The 10340-nt window shown below is 38.8% G+C and overlaps 1 long non-coding RNA gene across 1 annotated transcript in view; it reads right to left on the minus strand.

Annotated features, from left to right (window-relative positions):
• Positions 1-281: 281 nt before the first annotated feature.
• Positions 282-10340, minus strand: part of LOC141559723 (uncharacterized) — a 43285-nt gene continuing 33226 nt past the window's right edge. The window contains exons 3-4 of the long non-coding RNA XR_012487535.1: positions 1094-1234; positions 282-557 (exon numbers count right to left, since the gene is read on the minus strand). This is a non-coding gene — a long non-coding RNA (uncharacterized LOC141559723). The remainder of the gene's footprint in view (positions 558-1093; positions 1235-10340) is intronic.

The following is a 10340-nucleotide window of genomic DNA, read 5'->3' on the forward strand; positions in this document are numbered from 1 at the left end:
TCCCTAGCAGTTACCTCATCTTCTCTCATTAAAATGAGTTTTGTGCTAAAGGGATGGGGGCTCGGAGTCGCATCTTTGTTTCCCCTGTTCCTTCCGCACTGCGCCCCCTCCACCCCCCAGACGCCTTTCTCGCGCTGCCCCACGCCCTCCAGCCCCCTCCGTCCTGCCGCCGTCTGTACCCGGCCTCCCGGACACCATCCCGTTTGTTGGATGCTACCAGGCCCTGACACAGGTTTAAGCCGGGCACGTTACCGGGATCTCCCGGTTACAGGGCACCCGGGTTCCCAAGCCGTGGTGAGACACCGGGGGGCTCTGTGAGGGCGAGTTATCCTCGGACTGTTGTTGCCGCAGCGGGGCTGCTGCAATCGCAATATTAACGCTGTCCACCTAGCGGGGTAAAGTTTGCAAGATGTTTCACAACATCGGAGTCCCACAACACCTGTCACTGTTAAAGGTCATGTTTTCTCGCTTTCAAATGAGGGAACTGAGTGTGAGATATAGGACTTGAACTCCCATCTTCCTGATTCTGGGTCCAGCATGTTATTCACCTGAGAACCCTGTGTAAAAAAAAAAAAATCATATATATTCTAAAGCCTTTTCCCTCTATATTTCTGCCCGAAATTTTGGGGAGCCGTATTGAAAATGGCCACAAGAGGGGGCAAAGGGCCGCTTATTTTGGCCCTCGGAGAAGAGCGGTCCGGCCAGAAGATGGTGCTGTTGCCTCACCCACGGAGGAAGGATGCTATTGGGTGGGGAGGTGACTGCCGGTGCTCGGGCAGACGGCATCCCTGCGTGCAGAGGGTGGTCCCTGGAGAAGATGCTGCTCCTGCCGCGCCCGAGCGCTCTCCACCCCACCCTGAAGGGCCCAGCCAAGGCCCGAAAGCCGGGTGTGGGAAAGGGGAGGCCCGGCTCGCTGGGGCGGGAAAGTACCCGGCCAGGAGTTCTAATCCCGAACCCCCGAGAGACCCGCGGGACGTCACCTAAAACCCTGCTGTCTCCCTAAGAGAGGATAAACCGAGATGGGCTAGGCTGCAGTCTCGGGGGAAAACACATTGTATTAAATGAATATGGGATTATTATTGTAACCGTGTACCTTCCTCGGTGAACCACCAAGCTATTCGGCTGCGGATGGAAGGGTACTTTGCCACCTGGACCCCCGGACTTCAGGTAGTGAGAAGAAGGATAGATCTCAAAACAGGAGATCTCGGTTCGAGTCCTGACACTTGTACTCAAGCTAAGTAAAAAACAAAAAGCACCACAGCGTTTTCAATGCTTCCTCGCCTAGATTCCGGCACAGCGGCTAGCGTGGCCCCCGGAGTCGGGAGAACCCGAGTTCGGACATTTCCTAGCTGTGGGACTGTGGGCAGCCACTGAGCTCTGTTTCCTCTTCCGTAAAATGAGCTGGAGAAGGAAATGGCCAGGCTCTCCAGTGCCTCTGCCTACACAGCCCCAGGGGGGGTCGAGCAGAGTCGGGCAGTCCGAACAACTGTGTAGAAACAATTAACTCTTCTCGATCTCAGTTTCCCCATCTGTTAAAAATGGGGACATGATGCTTAAAATCATCTAGCTAATAGGGTGCCTGCTAGTTAAACGCTACGCTAAATAAATATTAAATGCAACTAGAGGTGTTAATGAATAGAGTGCTGGGCCTGGAGTCAGGAACAGTGTGTTCAAACTCAGCCTCAGACACTTTACTGGGTGACTCTAGGCAAGTCATTTATCCTGCATTCGCCCAGGAGGTAGCAGCGGGCTCAGACCCAGATAATCCCCCGGCTCTGGAGTCAGGGCAAGTCTAGCCTCAGACACTTACTAGCTGTGTGACTGGGGGCAAATTACTTAATATTTCTGCCTTTGTGCCCCGGAGAAGGAAATGGCAAACCACTCCGGTGTCTCTGCCAAGAAAATCTCATAAACTGCGTGGTCCACGGGGAGTCAGATGCAAACCAACTACAATTATTACCGCCTTTTCCTGTCCTTGTCAAGGGCACCGTTATCCTTCTAATCACCAGCTTTACAGATGCAACCATCCTGGCTCTGCACTCCCACTTATTCTCCATAGCGAAAAGGCACCGCTCTTGTAGTATGGTCTTGTCAAATTTTCCTCTACATTATCTGATACTTATCCCACGTGCTCTAGCTACATTGTAGCTATCTCCCAGGTTCTAACCATCTTTCTAACAGACACTTTCAGCAGGGTTCTAACCAATCTCCTGCATCAGTTTCTCTCCCACTAATCAATGCGCCACAATGTGGCGGCTAAAATAACCCTCCTAAGACAGGGCTGACCACATCATGCCCGGGGCCAAGAATCTTAGTGGAATCCATATTGCCACTAGAATAAATTATTAATTCTGTGGTTTAGCACTTTGTCCTTCACAATTTGGCTTTGCAGAATTGTTTCCAACCACCCCTTTCAGGTAGTTTATTTTCCAGAAAAAAAAAAAAAAAAAAAAAAGAAAGGAAAAAAAAGTCTGCTCATTGTGCCCTAATTTGGTGTTCCTTGTCTAATCTCCATCCTTTTGCACAAACTATCTCCCAGTCTGGAATGAAGTTCCCCCCTTATTTTCCACCTTTCATCATCCTTAGTTTTTTTCCATCCTCAAGGGCCACTTTCTTTAGAAAGCATTCTCTGTTTCTGTTTCTGTCTCTGTCTCTCAGTCTCTGTTTCTGTCTCTAATTCTCCTTCTCCATCTTTGTCAGTCTGTCTGTATCTCTGTGTTCATCTCTCTGTCTCTGTTCCTCTGACCCTTTCCCTCTCCATCTCTCCTTTCCTTTCCCTCCTTTCTCTGTCTCTCTGTCTCCGTCTATCTGTCTGTCTCTGTCTCCCTTTTCTCCTCCTTCTCACTTCTTCCCTCTGTCTCTCTTTTCTTTTCTCTTTCTCTCCGTCTCTGTCTCTCAGTCTATTTCTGTCTCTAATACTCTTTCTCCATCTTTGTCAGTCTGCCTGTATCTTTTTTTGTCTGTGTTCCTCTCTCTGTCTCTGTTACTCTAACCCTTTGCAGATGCAAACTTAAACTTGATATTGTTCAATTAGGAAACAGAGCTGGAAGGTGTGTATGTGCACATTTGTGTACACGTATGTATTTGTATGCACATATTTGTAAGCATGTGTGTACTTAAAGTGGGAAGCTGCAGAGGAGTGAAAACAAGCAGGTTGAATGTTGATCATTTTAATATTTATCAAATGACTTTTGCACATAAAATAATAAAGTAAAGAAACATCTGCCTTTTAAGTCAAAGATTAATTTTTGTTCCCCAAATGATTTCTATTTACTCTCCACCTTAGAAAATCCTATTCATTTTTCAAGAAAAAAAATTTTCTGCACTCAAAAGCTCTAACCAATTTCCAATTTATTCAGTCACTGACCCTTGACAGTCAGCTTCTGACCCCACTACTAAATTGAAACTGTTCTTTCAAAGATTACCAATGATCTCTTTAATTATTAAATCTGTTGGCCTTTTCAGGATTCATCCTTGACCTCTCTGCTTCTTTAACACTACTTCTTCTTACATCCTGGATAATCTTTCTTCCCTTAACTTATCCTGGTTTTCTTCCTACCTGCCTGATCATTCATTCTCTGTCTCCTTTGCTGGGTTGACATCCATCTCCTACTCCCTACAAATAGGAGTCCATCAAGGAATAAGAATGCAATGGTAGCAGGCCCTATTGTCAAAATGGAAAGACTATATATACATATATGTATATATATACATATATATATTTACACACACACATATCCAGTTTATAGACTATTTTGTGTCTTAAGATCTACCTAAGTTCGGATAGGTTTGTTACCAAATCATAAAATAAATTTTTTTTGGCTATAAAACCTCTCAAATCCCACCCACTTTGATAAAGAGATTGTGATCTGCATTGGAGTGGATGTTTATATATCCTTAAAGTACTTTTTGTTTTATTGATGTCTTTAGTGTTTACAATGCAGTTATTTCTGTATATACCCACCACCCCCAACATCCTGTGAGTAGTCCCTTCTTATAAATGTAGCCAGGTACCTTCTGGTTCATTTTCCCAAGGGAAGTCTTACTAATCTTTTCTACCATCATCTATTCAATCCCCTACTGACTTTTTGTTCTTCCCGTTGTTAAGGGCCAGTGAGTAACATCCAGTTCAATTTAATTATTTAACATTAATTTTTACAAAGTTATATTTCAAAGATAAGGCAATAACAAACCTAAAACATTTTCCTCAATGTCTGAGAGTATACTCTCTCAGAAGAGATACTACCTTAGTCTGGGGTAGGGATGGAGTGGAGAGTAGGCTCAATTTTTACAATTCTTATCTGGTACTGATTTTCCCAAGTGGTGGGGTAGCATGTGCAGAAATGACTTAGAGACTGGATGTGAGATATGAGTAAGAGGGGAGAATTAAAGATGACTTTTGAGGCTTTGAGCAAGAATAACTGGGACAGTGGTAGTACCATCAATAAAAATGGCAAAGTTTGGAAACATGAAATTTTCTAGGAATGGGGATGAAAAGTGAAATTTTCAATAGTTTGAGACTGAAGTATCAGCAAAATACATGGATAGAGATGCCTATCAGACTATTGTAGATGTGAAGCTGGAAGTTAGAATTAAAAATTGAGACGAGAGTCTTTTGTAAAGAAGTGAAGTCTAAGTCATGAAACTGGTTAAAATCTCCAATGGAAAGCATGCAAAGAGAGAAGAGGGCCAAGGATCTTAGAGCACTCTCCCACTTAGAGCATGGGAGCCAAAATACTTCAGTCAAAAACAGTAAAAGAGCCAGAAGCAAGCAATGGAATGGAGTTCAAGGGAAATGAGAGTTTCCAGGTTAAGGTGTGAACAATATCAGATGCTATAGATAATTCAAGTTTGTTAAAGACTGAGACAATAATGAATATGGTGATTAAGAGGCCACTAGGATTCTTGTAAAGGTGAATTTCAGTACTGTGCTGGTAACATTCCTATCTTGGGCTAGCACTTATGGGTTACATCAATATATTTTCAAACTAGAAGTATTTGTTGGCAAAAAAATAAAAATGAAAATGAAAAAACTTTGGGAAATATCTATTTGGGAGACCAAGGTATTGGAGTAAAAGAAGAAGTAAATTTTGATAATATCATGGAAGGAAAAAACTGGCTCAAAAGATAGGGGTGATAGACCTTGGTAAGGTTCAGCAGATAAAAAACAATAGGGAATCATTACATTTTGTAAAGAGAGAGAATCTCAAAATCTCAGAGATTGAAGGAATATTTGGGGTAACTAAATTGTAAGTTCTTGGAATAAAATGTAATACTCTAGATATATTATGACCAAGGTAGAGTGAAACAGAATCATCCCCTTCCTTTAGATTATGTGACATTATATGAGTATCACTGTAGCAGGCAAATTGTCTGTCTGTTGTTATCACACAGACAATTTTCACTCTCACTACCTAATTCTCCACCTCTTTGATTGTTCATCTTTTATTCCATTGCTAGTACAATGCTTGATTAGTTATTCCTATCATTTACTTCACCTTTGTGATTTGGGTAACCCATCACTTACCATTATTGGAAACTATGGTGTGCAATGATTTATAGTCACATAGCATCACTGGAATAATAATTTTGGTCTTTTTAAAAATTAAACGTTATTTTTCAGTTATATTGATTTTTTTCTCACCCTCCTAACTACTGAAAAAGAAAAAGGAAAACAAAGTCCTCATCCCAAATATATATATATATATAAAATCAAGCAAAATAAATCCTTACATTGACCATGTTGACAAATATACATCTCATTCTGTACCTTGAATCCATCACCTCTCTTTTAGGAGTTGGGCAGAATATTTCATCATTGGTCGTCTGAAAAAATATTTCATCATTGGTCGTCTGAAAACATAGTGTTTCTAAGAATTTTTAAGTTTTTCAAAGTCAATTTTTACCACATAGTTTTTGTGTAAATTACTCTCATTTTTATTTTCTCACTCTGCTTCAGTTGAAACAAGTCATCCAAGTTTTTTTTCTGAAACTATCTCTTTCATCATAAGAACATTGGTCTCAAAAAAGTGGACCCTTGTTTTAGGAAAAAGCATGGGATTATAAAGTATATAAAAACGATCTAACCCGTTTTTCCATCTAATCAGTTTTGAGCCCAATTCATTGTTTATTTGTTGTATGTGTCCAAGATATATGTCATATAAAAAGAAACTACCACATTCTCAGGTTTTATGTAATTAGCACAATGTGAATTCTACAATGATCATCCTCTAGATCTGTGGCAAAATTACTTGGAAAGAAAAAGTTTCCTTGATTTATGCTTCATTCAATATTAATAATCAGCGGGTTATTGAAAAAGTGATCTTTGAAAAAATATCTGAAAGAGCTAATAATTAGATAAATATAAACTAGAGGAAATTTTACATTTCACTTCATACTAATTGTCCTGGCTATTCTGCAAAGTAGCTTGGAAAGTTTCAGAGGAAATAGAAGATATCTATTAACTAATATAGAGTGACATGAGCAGAAGTTGAAGAATGATATTCAAAAAAGCTAAAATAAAGAGAAAAATAATTTTCATTATAGAAGTCTTATCAATGCAATGATAAATCATGATTTCAGAGGATCAAAGATGAACCTTGCCACCTGCCTCCTGACAGAGATGTGATAAAACTTTTTTAAAAAGAATGAGGTATCTCCTTCTTTTTGCATATAGTCAATATAGGAATTTTGTTTTGCTGGACAAACTTGTATTTTTTGTGAGAATTTTCTTCTTTCTTTCCTTATCTAATTGAGGAGGGCAGTGGAAGGAAGAAATAATATATGCTTGTATTAACAAGCAAATTTTAAATCTGAGTTTTCTTTAAAAAGAAAATGTATATGTTCATTTTACATATATATATATATATTCTGCATTGCATCTTTCAAGGAACCTTATGTGGTTTGGATCCACACACAATGGCAACTTTTTGAAAGAGTGTTTTTAATGTGGCATTTGGGGATACTAAATAAAATATACCTTTATAATTACCAAACAATAAGCCCAATGGAGTCTGGGTATTATCTGTGTCTTTTAGTCAATTGTGGAATTTAAAGATATATAAAGAACTGACTATGAATATCTTCTTTTAGAAAGCTACAAAGCTTCATCAAGGATGCCGCTCCAACATATTTAAATTATTTTCATAAAATTTTATTGGAATGGGAAAGTCAGCATATAGTTCAGTACCTTTTTTCTTTATTGTTTTTCCCCCAAAGGTCTATGATTTTCACCAAGAATTAAGTATTCTCTCCTTTTCCTAATATATTGCAAATTGATCTCTCAACAGCCTTAAAGTTGTGTCTCAGCTAGCACAGACTTGTTTAATCCAGTTTCTCTTCCCATAGTTGTTTTTGTAAGGACTATTTCTATTCGTAATGTGCAATTAAACTATTACTGTCTATCCTTTGGGGGTAGTCATTCATTTAACTAATTCTAAATGCCCCTAACTATATTATTGTTTAACCCAGATCTCTCCCTGACCAGAAGGACAATATAAGCAATTTGGCTAAATACTTTCCTGGGTAAACTATGGCTACAAATTTCCCCATCTCTACTAATTTAATATACTTGACAAAAAAGCAAATGAGGTTAATCTGGCACAATCTGTTCTAGATGATAATGGCTCCTCTTTTTAAACATTCAAAACTCATTCTTTTAAATATATTTTAAAATGTTGCCAGAAATCAAAATCAAGATCACTGTCCTATAGTTTGAATATCTCCTTATCTCTTATTTGAAATACAGAATAATATTTGCCTTTCTCTATTTTGAAGACATCTCTCTCATTCTCCATTGTCATTCAAAGGTCACTTACAGTAGTACAGCAATCACATCCATCAGCACCCTGGTTTATAGATGATCCAGTTCTGATGACTTGAATTCATTGAGGGAATAAAGCTATCTTATGCTATTGTCTCACTTATCTTGAGTTTCAATTCTGTGTTAACCTTTATTTTTTTTTCCATTCCTTTCAGACCAAAAATTTGCCTGAGCTTGCCAGGGATTTCAGCCTAGAGTCTCTCACACCCCAAGCAAGAAGCAGACCACTAATCCAATAAGCCCCATTCAAGGGGATAAGAAGACAAAATTCAATTTAACTCGATGCAATAAATACTAAAGCACTATTCTAATTTTTGCAGGTTTAAGACTAGCCTCGCATGGCATCTCAATGCTCTGTTCTGTGCTTGCCTTTGGAGGCTGACTCATATGACCCAGATCAGAGAACTACGCCTCTGGACACCACTATTCCCACATCTATTAAATGAATATTGTACTTTATAACAGTGATCTGCTAAATCATTAAAGATAATACCCAATGTTGTTAATGGGGATAGGAAGCATATTTATCTTTAGATTCTTCCTTCTATCCTTAATTTTCACCAGAAAATTAAGAAATATCTTAGTGGTTTGAGAGGGCAGTGATAGATAGAGGATAAACTAGGAATGATAAACATTGTGGTCAAACAGAATTTTTGTGGCCTTATGATTTTTCAAAACTATCTTCAAGGATGTATGCAATAACATCTTTCCTCTCCTGACCACAAGGATTAGCTAATATGAGTAAAGCACTTGGCGTGGCTCTTGAGAAAGCAGTGTTATTATTATTATTATTATTATTATACTGATAGATATATCCCCCTCGAGATGCTAAATGGATGTGTTTAATACCTGCTTGGCTAATACTTAGGTTGTAACAACCAAAACACAGAAACCAGGACTTAGTGATATGGGCAGTAGTTTGTCCCTAGAATTTGAGTTGGAAAGAGCCAGGTCGCAAGTCCAATGTTTTGTTTTTTTCTATTTTACTCCTTAGCTTAAAGAAAGGTCAATATGTCATGCCTGAAAAGAAGGCTTCAAAGAAAGGGGGAAGGAGAGCAAAAGGGTGTGTAGGTGAGACAAATCTGGAACTCTGTTTCTTCTCTTAGGTTACTCCTGTCACCACACAGTGGTCTGAAGAGTAAACTATGCCTTCCTGCCCACCTCATTTACTACCTCAAATTATTTTCCAAGTGGGAGTACCAGGCTCAAAGTCATGATAACACAATCTTGAAACATTCTATTAAAACATGCAATTAGCCAGATGTTGCCCATAAAGCAAGTAATGAACTCTAAGAAGGAAGACTACAATTGAAAAAAGAATATATGGTGCCATGAATTTGTGCTCCTTACAATGGTGACAGGTTGCAGCTTATCCATGCCTAATCCTGTGAGAAGTATGAAAAGTAAGGAAATAGGATATTTTGATAAATCTGTAATGCCCTCCAATAATGCTAATTATAACCCTTCTCATTCTGTGAAATTCTTGTCTGTTCCCAAGGGTACCACCCCTTACTAATGTATCATTCATTGGTTATGCATCTCATTTTCTCCATATGATTGTCTCCAAGTGATTTTTTTAGTCATTCATCTTCTTCATGATGTCTTTTATACCACTTATGAATTCTTCTGTTATTATGTTGGAACCAATTCACGTTCCCTCCTTCATTGCTCTCCTTGCTCTCTTCATTGCTGTTTTGGGTCACCCACAATAGTAATTCTTCAAAAACTGTAATATTATATGACTTGCAGTCATACAGAAAAGCCAGAAGAATATAAATATTTAAAAGATATGGTTTTATGTGAGGATTAAGCATTGTGTCATCACAAACACTGTGCAATTCCCCAAAATGCAATCTAGCCCATTCTGCTCCCCCTATTCAATTCTAGATACACATCATTGTTCTTCCAAAGTCAAGAAATATGTGCATGTAATGGGGTTGTTCAGGAGAGTTTCCTAATTAACTTGATGCGGTTAGGGAAGACAAGATTAACTTTAATTGTAACTCCCTCTGGTAAGTGAGGGGCATGCCCATTTAATCATCATTAAGGAAATAAAAGACATCTCCTGGGTATCAGGTATGGTTTGATTATTAGGATTCAGTCAGTTATATATTGTGAGTGTTCATACATATAATATGTACACTGATATAATATGCATAAATGTTGTTCTTGCTGTCATTCAGTCATTTCAGTTGTTTTTTCAACTTCATTCATTCAGTCAGGTTTGGAATTTTCTTGGCAAAGATAACAAACTGGTTTGCCACTTTCCTCTCTCAGATCATTTTACAAATGAGGAAACTGAGGTAATCTGGGTTAAATTATTTGCCCAGGATCATAAGCTAGTGTCTAAAACTAAATTTGAACTCACCAAGATTGGTCTTGCTGATTCTAAGCCCAGAACTTTACACACTGTGCTAACCAGCACAGTGTATGTATTATATCTCTTTGGAACTTTGGAATTCACTAGTGACATGGGAGACACTGGCACAGGACCGTCCAGCATTATGTGCCCTCTTCG

Source organism: Sminthopsis crassicaudata, chromosome 3, assembly GCF_048593235.1.
Source record: "Sminthopsis crassicaudata isolate SCR6 chromosome 3, ASM4859323v1, whole genome shotgun sequence".
NCBI classification, from domain to species: domain Eukaryota; kingdom Metazoa; phylum Chordata; class Mammalia; order Dasyuromorphia; family Dasyuridae; genus Sminthopsis; species Sminthopsis crassicaudata.